The sequence below is a fragment of the Oenanthe melanoleuca genome, chromosome 17 (assembly GCF_029582105.1).
Source record: "Oenanthe melanoleuca isolate GR-GAL-2019-014 chromosome 17, OMel1.0, whole genome shotgun sequence".
Classification (NCBI taxonomy): Eukaryota; Metazoa; Chordata; class Aves; order Passeriformes; family Muscicapidae; genus Oenanthe; species Oenanthe melanoleuca.
In genome coordinates, this window is record NC_079350.1 from 10,191,593 (window position 1) to 10,203,611 (window position 12,019).

The 12,019-nt window shown below is 49.3% G+C and overlaps 1 long non-coding RNA gene across 1 annotated transcript in view; it reads right to left on the reverse strand.

The window, feature by feature from the left end:
• Positions 1 to 1,518: 1,518 nt before the first annotated feature.
• LOC130260066 (uncharacterized) overlaps positions 1,519 to 12,019 on the reverse strand; it is a 30,314-nt gene continuing 19,813 nt past the window's right edge. The window contains exon 4 of the long non-coding RNA XR_008841733.1: positions 1,519 to 1,614. This is a non-coding gene — a long non-coding RNA (uncharacterized LOC130260066). The remainder of the gene's footprint in view (positions 1,615 to 12,019) is intronic.

The following is a 12,019-nucleotide window of genomic DNA, read 5'->3' on the forward strand; positions in this document are numbered from 1 at the left end:
CTGAGAAGGAGCTGAGTGCAATGATTTGTTTGTTATTTGAAAGGATTTTAGTATGTGAAGTCCATTTTCTGTTCCCCCTTTATTTCTTCAGGGGAAATCATTACAGATTTTTTTCCCTAGCCTTTCTGAGGACAGCCTGCCCTGGTTTTGACTGGAGCAGCTCCAGCCAGGTTGAAGCAGGACCCTCAGGTCCTTCCCCAGGTGTGGCACAGGACCCCAGGTCTGTGGGTTTGTTGGGAGAATTACAACTAGGAAGGGGCAGCAGTGGCTGTGTCTTGTTCTGAAATTCTCTCCTGGAGACTCAGTCCCTTTTAAAGGCAGTGCTTTGTGTTACCAGGGAGGTTCTGGGTCCCTGATCCTGCAGTTTGGAATTTGGGGAGCACACAGGAGCCACCTGGCCCTGTGCTCCCAGCCCAAAATCCCTTTGCCATGGAGGAAACTTTCTCCACCTTTTAATGCTGAAGAACCATCTAGATTGAGAAAAAAGACAATAAATTATCCACAGAGAATTTTCTGCAGCATCTCCACCTGATTTTCACGTTCAGCCAAAGCAGTGTCAAGGGTTTGATGCTCACTTCCAGTTTTTATTTTCTTGTAGGGCTTTTCTGCTTCACTTACCAACTTTGGGATTCACAGGGGATTTCCCTGCTCCTTCTTCACAAGGACTTTGCAGAATATTCTCCACAAATTCCCAGAGCTGTGAAATTTTCAAAGCCTGAAAGAAATAGTGTTGGCCACTTTGCCCCCCATAAAAAGAAATATTTAGTGACAGAGAGACAGATTAGAGGAAAGAAAAGCTGATTTTTTTTTTTTTCTTTTTAGAAAAATAATGTTTCCTCTTGTTCCATCTGAAGGTTTAGTGCCCAGCTGAGTTTATTTGTACATGCAGAACATTTTCAGCATTGCTTTTTCCTCATGAGCACTCCCATTCACCTCTTGAGCTGCTCCCAAATGCCCCAGAGGATATTTGGGGTTACACAGGACTTTTCTTTTTATTATAAAATTGAAATAGAGGAGGGAAGAAGAAGCAAAACCAAAGCACCTCTAAAAAAATTTGACAAATTTATTTCCCTTTGCAGCTTTGAATGGCCAGGGAGCTGTTGTGTGAATGCCACCCCACAGGAGAAATCCGTGTTTTCTCTTGGGGTTTTCAGGAATGCCCCTGCAGCTAGATTGTGCCTCAGAAACAGGAATTATTTTTAATATTTTCTCCTGACTGGGTACAGCAGTTCTGAACATTTGGAATTGAAGTGAGGCAGAGCCTGTCAGCTTCCCAAAAGGAACACGAGTATTTCAAAGAGCTTCTAAAGGAGGTTGCAGGATGTTAATTGCCTATGGATACTGTAAAATGAGAGCTAAAATACCAAAGGTTGCCAGGTCCCCTTCAGTCATTCTTTCCCAGAATTCAGGCTGCAGCTCAGACTTGTTCTAAAGGTAAAAGGCTTTTTCTTCCCCAGCTGCAGATGCAGGATGAGACTTGTCCCTGTCTTTTGTGGCAGACAGGTCAGCAAACTCCATCTCCAGGATCTGACTGACATTCTCCTGTGCTCATGGCTGACATGCAACCGTGACAGGCTTCAGCAGGGCAAGAAATCAGAATGAACACGGGAAAACCTGTGAAGGAAGCAGCATGAGCAAAGCCAGTGGAAATCTCAGCATCCCCTTCTATCTGCCTTTTATCCATCAGCATCTGGGACCAAACCCTGCACTGGAACCCTCCAGCTCTGAACTGAGCTGGAGCTCATCCCTCCTGCTGCAGAGCCCTGGAGGCTGCTGGTGATCCTCTGCTGCCACACTGGGCTGGGCTGGGTCCCTCCTCATCCTCACCATGAGCCCTCCTGGGGCTCAGCTCTCAGGCTCGGGGGGCTGTGAGCTGTGCAGGCACTGCCAGCCCTGCAGGAGCAGCTCTGCCCACCCTGGGGACCCCCGGGGGGCTCGGGGGGTGTTTGGAGCTGATCCTGCTCCGTGAATGAGCTCTGGGGGCTGCAATGGGGCTGCAGTGGTGCTGCAGGGTGAGCTCTTGGGGCTGCAATGGGGCTGCAATGGGGCTGCAATGGGGCTGCAATGGGGCTGCATGGGGGCTGCAATGGGGCTGCAGTGGGGCTGCAGTGGGGCTGCAGTGGGGCTGCAATGGGGCTGCAGGGCCCTCCCACACAAACCTGGAGCTCTGTGAGCCCCAGGCCAGGGCTGGCACCCCTTGGCCACCTTCCCTCTGCTCAGATGCCCAAACCAGCCCAGATTTTGTGATTAATTCTGCCCCACAGGAATCAGCTGTGGCTCCTGCAAACCCCAAATGCTCTTTGCCCTCCTGTTTGCCCCTTTCCCATCTGAGTCTTCAGCAGCTGTGCTAATTCTTACCACTCTTGGCAAATAGATTAATACACAAAATAACATCATGAGCAGCAGGGATCTGATAAATTCAATTGGCTCAATGACTGCTGGCACTGTTTTCCCTAAATTAGAAATAATTCTGAAAGGGACAGGATGAAAGGAAGAGTGAGGCTCAGTGTGTGTGTGCAAATGTCTGTGTATCAGCACTTGTGGATGTTTTTTTAAATCAGCTCCACATGCAAATATGTATTTCTCCTGAAATGATGTTCAAACAGTCAAAGCAGAAACAGATGTATTGAAAATATAAATACAGGGCTTAATAAATATTTTATCATCAAATATTTCAAAAATGTCATCTTTAAAAACATGAAAATTCAGCCTCAGGAGGACCAAAATATTTAATCACTCTCAAGAAATTCTTAAAAGGGAATCTCTTTCCATCAGATTCCTTCTGAAGAGAAGAATGAATTTCCAGGTGCTGTGAGCTATATTTATTTTAATCAAAATCACTCACTGAGTTAAAGGAGATAAAATAATCAGTGAGGTCATTATTAAGTGAGATAACAACTTCTGAATGAATGCTCTCATTAATCTAATTATAAAATGGAATGGTGTCTTGCTAATCAGGCTGTAACAGTGTGAGGCTGTAATCACAGTTGTGTGAGGCAGGGAATGGGGGAAGCACAGCCCAGGCCCTGCTGGCACAGGTGACCTGTGGGGACTGTGACCTGCAGCCATCCCAGGGATGCAGTGAGTGGCAGGAGAGCAGCTGCTCCTTACTGAGAGAATCTTGGGGGTCACACAGAGCACCCCTGAGGATACAGGCTTGGGACACAGGCCTTATGGAGCTGGGGTTTAGCCTGGAGAAGAGGAGGCTTAGAGGTGACATTTCTGCTCTCTACAACCTCCTGAAGGGAGCTATAGACAGGTGGGGCAGTCTCCTCCACCAGGCAGCAGCTGACAGAACAGACACAGCCTCAAGCCACGTCAGGGAAGGGGCAGGTTGGATGTTAGGAAGAAATTTTTCACTGAAAGAATAATAAGGTACTGGAATGCTCTTCCCAGAGAGGTGGTGGAATCATCATCTCTGGAAGTGTTCAAGAAAAGGCTGGACATGCACTGAGTGCCATGTTATAGTCTAGACTCTGAGGTGAGGTGTTGGACTCGATGATCTTGGAGGTCTCTTCCAACCTCAGTATTCTGTGATTCTGTGATTGATTCTGTGATTCTGTGATTGATTCTGTGATTCTGTGATTCTGTGATTCTGTGATTGATTCTGTGATTGATTCTGTGATTCTGTGATTCTGTGATTCTGTGATTGATTCTGTGATTGATTCTGTGATTCTGTGATTCTGTGATTCTGTGATTCTGTGATTGATTCTGTGATTCTGTGATTGATTCTGTGATTCTGTGATTCTGTGATCTGTGATTCTGTGATTCTGTGATTCTGTGATTCTGTGATTCTGTGTCTGTGATTCTGTGATTCTGTGATTCTGTGACTGATTCTGTGATTCTGTGATTGATTCTGTGATTCTGTGATTGTGATTCTGTGATTCTGTGATTGATTCTGTGATTCTGTGATTCTGTGATTCTGTGATTCTGTGATTGATTCTGTGATTCTGTGATTCTGTGAAAATGGGCAGCTTGGTCTCCCAGCACAGCTCCACTGCCCCTGGGTCCCTGGCAGTGCCCAAGGCCAGGCTGGACACTGGGGACAGTGGGAGGTGTCCCTGTCACCCAGGGGTGGCACTGGATGATTACTGTCCCTTCCAACCCAAGCCAGGCTGGGACTCTCTGAACCCCTGTGCCTGCTCAGATCCTCCAATGCTTCCCCAGCACCCCCAGTTTAATTTATGGCATCTTCCCCCTCTCTCTGCACACTCTGCATCTCTTTGTGGGGGTTTCCACTGTCCAGGTGATGCCCTGGGGACACTGTCCTGGTGTCACCTTGCCCTGTGCTCACCAGACCCTCCCTTTCTGCCAGCAGCCCGAGGGCTGGGCACACTCTGGCAGCAGCAGCTTCCTCTGAGCCGTGTCCTGCACGTCTCACCCGTTTCCTGAGCCATTTTCTTCCCTCACTTGGTGGCTGAGGGGATTTTCAGTGTTCTGGTCCGTGGAGGGGTCCTGGGCTGTGGTGCCTCCTGAGGCTGCTCAGAGGGAGAGGGAAGAACTCTCCCTCTCTGAGTGATGCCAGGTGAATGAGGAATGCCTGCCTGCTTTAAAATGTGTCCTAACAAACCCGTGCATGGCAGCTTGATGAAAAGCTCAAATGACACTTCCCTGAGTGAGCTTTCCAAGCAGCGTCACGGGATTTTAAATATTTGAGAAGAAAGATAAGGCTGTACAAATTGTATAAAATGTGGCTGTGCCACTGCAGCAAGGAGGAGCAAAGGTTTGCTTCATGCTCAGGTGTTTTCATCAACTCCACCCAGACCTTTCTGCATTTTTAGTTCCTAAATTCCTCTACATTTGGACATAGTAATTTATTTCCTTGGAGGAGGGAAAAAAAAAAAAAAGAGAGAAAAGATTTTTCTCCTACTTATTAATGCCTGGTAAGAATTTTCACAGCTATTAATATACCCAGAGTACTTTATTTCACTTGATCCAGGGGCCAAGTGATGTCCTACCAGACATGTTTTGAAATTTCCAGGAAACACACTAAAAATATTTTGCCACAAATAATATGGAAAGTGCAGTTCATTGCAACACTCAATTTCCTGTTGTCTGTGTAAATGTTCTACAGGCAGGAGCATCCAGATTTTGAAATATGGAATAAACTTAAGTTTAAATGAAGTAAGAAAGGTTACTGTTGCAGAAAAATCCTTCCTTCCATGAAATTTCAGGTCAGCTCCCCTGGATTATGGAAAGAAGGTGCTCAGAAAAGTGAAGTGTGCTTTAGTGTTTATTTTAAGGCAAACTTATCTAAAGGCTGGTTCAATGAAGGATGGACTTGCTGAGTGATTTGGAGAATTTTCCTGCCCATAAGCCATGGCTGAGTTAGCAGAGCAAGCAGCCAGTGTCACCCCCAGTGTCACCCCCAGTGTCACCCCCCAGTGGCACTGCCCCTCTCTGGTATCAGGGTCACTGTCCCCCAGGCAGCTTCAGAGACATCAAACACAGTTCAGGACACTGGGTGCACTTGGGAACATTGAAATTCAAGATATCCCACCCTGGAATGGGAGCAGTGGCCAAGGTACAAACCTGATGGCCCAAATCAGTGCTGAAACAGAGAGGATGCCCCACCTGGGACACCACACAGCAAAGGTGGTGCCAGCACCTGCTGCCCCTGTGCTGGACTGGCCAGGGGCAGGAGTGTCCCAGCAGTGTCAGCCCCAGTGCACAGCCCCATCCTCCACACCCCTGCCCTGCCCAAAACACCTCCTCTGATGGATGCCAGCCCCTCAGTGCTCCTGGACTCCCCTGTCCCCTCATCTGCAGTGCAGCCCCTTGTCCCCAGGAGATGTCCCCAGATGTCCCCAGATGTCCCCTGCCTGTCCTGCCCACCCAGAGCATCATCAGCAGCCCCTGGGCTCTGGATCCTGCTCATCCCATCCCATTCTCTGCTCTCTGCAGAGAACTGGGCAGGGGCTGGGGGCACCAGGATGAAACTGGGGCAGTGGCTCTGGAGGGGCCTCCCTGGAAGGAATTCTGCACCGAGGGCAGATCCTGGGGCTGTGTCTGCCTCACTGCACTGGGCTGTGTCTGCTACATGAAGGGGGAAGCACTCAAGATAAAGAAGCAAATCCACCATTATTAAACATTCCCTTCCACCCTTTACCAAACCACATAATACTGACACTCCCCTGTTTCGCCTCGGGAAAGGCACGGTGGGTTACAATTAACAGCAACTCTACCTTCAGTGCAAGCTCCTAATGAACCAGGCTGGGCAGTGCTGCTCCAGACAGGTAACCCCCCAATATTTAGCCATTAGTTCTCTCCAATTTGGCCTGCTGCTGCTGCTGCTGCTGCTGCTGCTGCTGCTGCTGCTGGCAAGTTGTGTCTCATAAACAATTATGCTGAATGCCAGCTGTCCCCACAGAGCTCCTCGTCAGCCCGAGCTGGGGAGACAGTTTGACATTTGACATCCCAGTGGGGATCCAGGGCAGGGTCAGCCACCATCCCAGTCCCAGCACAGCCCATCCCTGACAAGCCTCCTGCTCCAAGGAGACCCATCCAGCCCCAGCCTGTGCTGCAAGCTGGGTTTGCACTGCAGGAGCCTTTGGGGCTGTGGCCTGGATAGCAACAGGGCAGAGGGTCAGTATAAAGTTGATATTTTACTCTGTGGAGAAAAAAATAAAATGAAAATGCTGAGAGCTGGGTGGCCTTTCCAGCCATGCCCTGTGCCTGGGGGAGCTGCTGGTGCTTGTCCTGCATGGAGCCTGGAGAGGCTGAGCTGGGACAGAGACCAGACAGAGCAAAAGGGATAAAATCAGAATTTATTGAAAGGATCCACCTTGGGCAGTGCAAGAGCCTGGCCAGGGCTACACCCAAATCAAATCCAAGGTGGATCCTGGTCACCAGTTTTACACTTCTGTAAGTTTTGGTTCATCTGCACATTGGGGTCGATTATCCAAGCACAGCCCCAGGCTATGCAGTCTCAGCCCCCCTGCCTTGCCCCCTTTCCCTCACCATTGTTTCTGCTTTTTGGGTACAGGTTGTCCTTGATCCCCTGGCTAGAAAGGGATTGTTTTGTCTGACTAACCTGTGAAGAGAACTTACTAACACCTAATATGAAATTTCAGAGTTACACACTAAGCAGCAGAGATTCTGAAAAATATAAAAGATAAACCCCAAGGCATCTGCAGACTGCAGCAGGACCATCAGAGGGGCATTTCATGGGCAGGATTTACAGCCCCAGTGTGGGATGTCCAGGGCTGAAAGCAGAGTCTGGAGCCCTGTGTGTGCTGCTGGATGATCCCTGCCCAGGACAGGAGGACTTTGCTGTGAGCCTGGCCTGGCTGCACGGCCAGCTCAGCCCAGATGGGGTGTGAGGCAGTGCTGGGGTGGGTGGGACCCTCCTGTGCCCCCCCAGCTGGGGCTGGGACTCTCCACCAGCTCAGGATGCTGTGCTCAGGCTCACTGCCCTGCCCTGGGCACGCAGCCTCTGGGTAAGGTGGGCCCAAGAACTACTTCACTGCTTGTTTTAGGGCAAACTTCACTCAAGGGTTGTGCATTACCAGAAGAAACTTATAGTTGAAAAGGTTTGATTCACATTAATGCAGAAGAAAGCAGTTGCCAGCTGAAATTCCCTGGAAGAGTCTCATGGGATTCAGAAAAGAAGCAAAGAAATGTGCATGTTAATATAATATTCTTTCAGATTCCCACATAAAGTGTTGCATGTTTTTATGCTTGGTGTGGCAGCTTACTTTTATTTTTAAATAAACAAGTGCAGGTTTAATGGAAGGGCACTTGTTGACAGACACATTAATTTCTCACCAGAGAAACAGAGGAAAGGCAGAGGTAAGTTCCTGAGGCAGATAAAAGGCTGATGATGCTCAGTGTTCCTGTGGCTGGGGGAAGCATCTGAGAAGCAGCAGCTGAGCTGGAATAGTTCAAGCACTGAGGGCACCAATGGGTCCCAGCTGTGGGGACACAGGGGGGGCACACAGAAAAACCAATTCTGCCAGGTGGGGTTTGGCTGGGGCACTTGGCTGGCATTTTTAAGCAGAGGAGATTTCTGCTCTATTGGCACTGCTGAAACACTCCCCTGGTGTCCACCCCTGGCCCAGGTCATCCTCCCAGCAAGCACAAGTCAGGAACTTGCCCCTAATCATGAGAATCTCACAATTGAGAGTCTCTGCCACCAGGAAAAGTTGATTAGATTATTTATTGTCCCATCTCCTTGGGAAAAATCCCATTGGTGCAGAAGTCACCTGAGATGGAGAATAAAACCCCCAAAATTTTTTATTTCCAAATCTGTCAGGTTCAGCCCACGGGTATCAGTGTTGCAAATATTTTTAATTCTAAATACCTCTTTGGATAGCTGGGCTGGCTGCAGCTCCACATCCTCGACCCTTGATAAAATCTGGGGTTTTGGGGTTCTCAAGCTGGGCAGAATCTCCCAAGGGTTCACTGGCCATCTCTTGGTGCCACAGCCCTGAGGTCCTGCTGCTGGAATTCCTGGGGAACACCTCACCCCAAATGCTGCTCTGGAGCATTGATTCCTGCAAAGGGGTGAGTTAATAAAACCCCTAGACAACCTCGTGCCCAATACTTCAACATTTTCACCAGGAGCTGTGAATGCTTGCAGGATTTTGAAAAACAGTCAGAAAAAAAACCCCAAATGTTTGTTTTGTTTTTTTTTTTTTTTACCCTGGGATTGTTTTCTCCCAAACTTTCTGTCAGTGCTGGCCCTTGACACCCCTTCCCCAATTCAGGAGCATCTCATAGCTCAGCAGCAGTTCCTTCAGGCAGCAGGGGGATCAAGGAGAAGGAACCTGGAGAAAATCCTCAGATTCCCAGGGCTCAGGAAACGAGGAGCAGCACAGCCACAGGATCTGACTGTGCCCCTGTTTGTCTCTGTGAATATTATCTCCTTATTAAAAGAAGGAAAAATAATTAATCGGCCAATTAATTAAACTTGCCTTGCTCTTTATTCCAGTCCAGCCTGCAATTTAAAACTGGCCTAGTAGTTAAGATAACAGTAATTAGGAAGGCATCCAGGTATACACTGGGATTTCCAGATGAACTTTGTGACTTGGAGAGGGAAAACACTAAACCAGAGACCCTGGGCTGCTTTATCAGAGCTGTTCCATTCTCCTCAGGGCTCAGGCAGCTTTAAAGCACCTGGGTCACTGCAGGGGGAGAATAGAGAGGGGCCAGGTCTGCTCCTGCAGGGACTCAGCAGAACAATCCCCAGCCTCCAGGTGTGTCCCTCAACCCCAGCTGAGGGAGATTTGTGCATCACCCACACCCTCTTGGCTAGGTTGAGTTGAATTTGACTCAGAAAACTTTTCTTCCACACCTTGTGCTTGGTCTGTAGCTGGAAAAATGAAGGATTCCTCTCCCCTCTCCCTCCCTGCCCCTGACAGCTCCACAGCAGATGAGAGCTCCAGCCTTGTGTGGTGAGAATGAGCCTGTGTCTGTCACAGCTGCACTGTGCTCAGAGCCTCCTCACTGATTAATGTCAAAATAACAATTTCTGGCCTTTTTGCATGCTTGGGAACCTTTCAGTATCATGCTACCATCAGGAGTTGTTTTTTACCCTTATATTTATGCACCATATGATGGTGACTTTAAAATTTAAATGAAGATGGAGTTAGGACATTGGACAATGCATAATATATTCACTCATCTGCATATTAGAGTTCAGAAAGCAACAAATGGTCATTTATTTTTATTACAGGAGGAGCTGACAGAACTGCTTTATGCCTCAGGTTCCTGACAGCTCCGTTTAGAACATTGCTCTGAACCACTTAAAACCTTGCCAGGTCTTGAGTATTTTGTCAGAAACTTTCTGAGTTGAGTTGCTGCTTCAGATGGATGCTTTGATATCCACTTTTTGGGAAACTGACTCTCAAATAGGCCTGTCATTTCTTTGGATGTGGTTAAGGGAGATATATTGCTAAGCTAATGTTGAAAAGGTCTTAGAGTTGTTTTGTTGAATAGCTCTGATCCCAGTTGGGAGCAGCTTTGGAAGGTTGGGAGGGCTGGCAGTGTATGTGGGATGTTGTTCCTGTGGACAACAGGCAGGTTTAAATATCCTGAGGAGCACAGGAAAGACCAATTCTGATTTATTTGGAAGCTCATGAAGATGCAGCTGAGCTGTGGGAAAGCCCAGCTGAGCTGCAGGTGCTGTCCCAGGGCTGGAGGGGCCTTGTCCCTGTCCCCAGGGGGCTGAGGATGGGCACCCTTCCCCTACACCCCATCAGAAGGTGGGACCAGCAGGACACAGCTGGGCTGGGAGTTTTCAGGAGGATGAGTGTGGGGCTCTGTCTCCCAGGGACACAAGGGCAGGAATGGCAGAAGGTTCCCCTGTGCTGCTTCCAAACACCCTTTCCCAAGGATGTTGGAATAGGGACACCACTCTCCAGCCCCTGCCATCCCCAGGGCTCTGATCCAGGCACAAAATAAAGGTTGAAGATGTTCCTGCTCGCTGCAGGGAGGTTGGGCCAGATGCCCTTTAAAGGTCCCTTCCAGCCCAAACTCCCCCATGGTTCTGTGATTTCTCCTGAAGCTGCTGGTGCTGCTGCTGAAGCTCCATCCCATTCCTCTCCTGCTCCCATCAGAGTCTGCCCTGGTGGGGCTGCAGTTGGGCTGGGCCATCACTGCTCTCCCTCCAGTTTTGGGAATGAGAAGGAGAAGCACAGCCAAGCTGGAGGGGGCAGCTGGTGGTTGTCACCCCTTGCTGTCCTGCTGTCACCTCCCAGGGTGGGCTGGGTCCCTCCAGACCCCCTGAGCCCAAAAGGAAAACATTCCCCTGCAATGCAAGGGGATGGAAGCAGCAGAGGGAGGCTCAGGAGAGGATGGCCTGGCTGGGCTGTGGAGTGTGGGAATGGCTGAAAGGTGTGATTTCCTCCTGCCAGGGCCCCAGGGAATCAGGGAGTGCTGGCAGGGAGGGGATGGGCACAGTGCTGGGATGGGGGCACTCAGGCTGTGCCTGCACTGCTCTGCTGGGGATGCTCTGCCTGTGTTTCCTGCAGCCACGTACCTTTTTATTTAAAAATGACAAAACCACTAATTAGAATTTTCTGAATTTGGCTCTGGAAAAAAAAAATTAAAAATGTATAAGGCCCTGTGTAGTGCGTATGTATATTTTATTGCTGCATAATTGGGATCTTCATTAGTTCCCTGGGTGGTGGAGTGACAGGCTTTTCATGTGCTGCAGACACTAATGCAGCCTGATACAGCTCACTGTCCCTTTTTATTCCGAGATGCTCCTTCCCAAGCTCGTCCAGGCTCCCGCAGAAGGACTCAGGAGCATTTTTGGGGAGCAGTCTCAGCTGCAGTGTCACCCAAAGCCGGGACCTGATTGCAGCAGCAGCCAGGGCGGGGGGGCCGCTTGGAGCTGGAGGAAGTGTTAATGATGCTAATCCCAAACCCCGGGGTACAATCGCTGCTGCTCTCACACAAAACGTCACTTTTACCTAAAGACCGAAGTGGGCAAAGCCCGGCCGGGTTCAGCTCAGCGCGGGCGGGGCTGGGCTGGGCACGGAACGCGGATTTTCCCTCCAGGGGCTGAGCAGCCCCAGGGACATGGGAGAGGATGGAGAGCACCCCCAGCCCCAGCTGCACCCCCAGCCTTCCCCCTCCTCTGCCTGCGAGTTAAGAGCTCCGGCGCTCTCGGCACCAACTTGGTCGGGTTATCGTAAATGAGAAAAAACCCCATAGTTGCTAAAAGGTTATTTGTTACAAAGCACATCAGTCTCAAAAGCAAACAGAAGAACAATGGCAAAAGCAAATGGCTGAAAGCACCAACTCTCCCAACACAAACTCTTACAGAGGATCTTCCCAACAAGCTGAGCCACGAGCTCAGACCACCACTCCTTAACCTGTTAGAGTTCCAGTTTGTTAACACACCAGGTTACACACAGACTATGCACACAACCTGTCTTGTTCTGGCTGAAAAACGTCAGCAATATTCTTCCTACAGCTCTGTTATGTCTAAGTCCTGTCTGCAGCTCTGGTCCTGCAGCCTCCACTGAAAACATCAGGGTGTTTTCCAACCTTCACTGGAACTCACACTTCT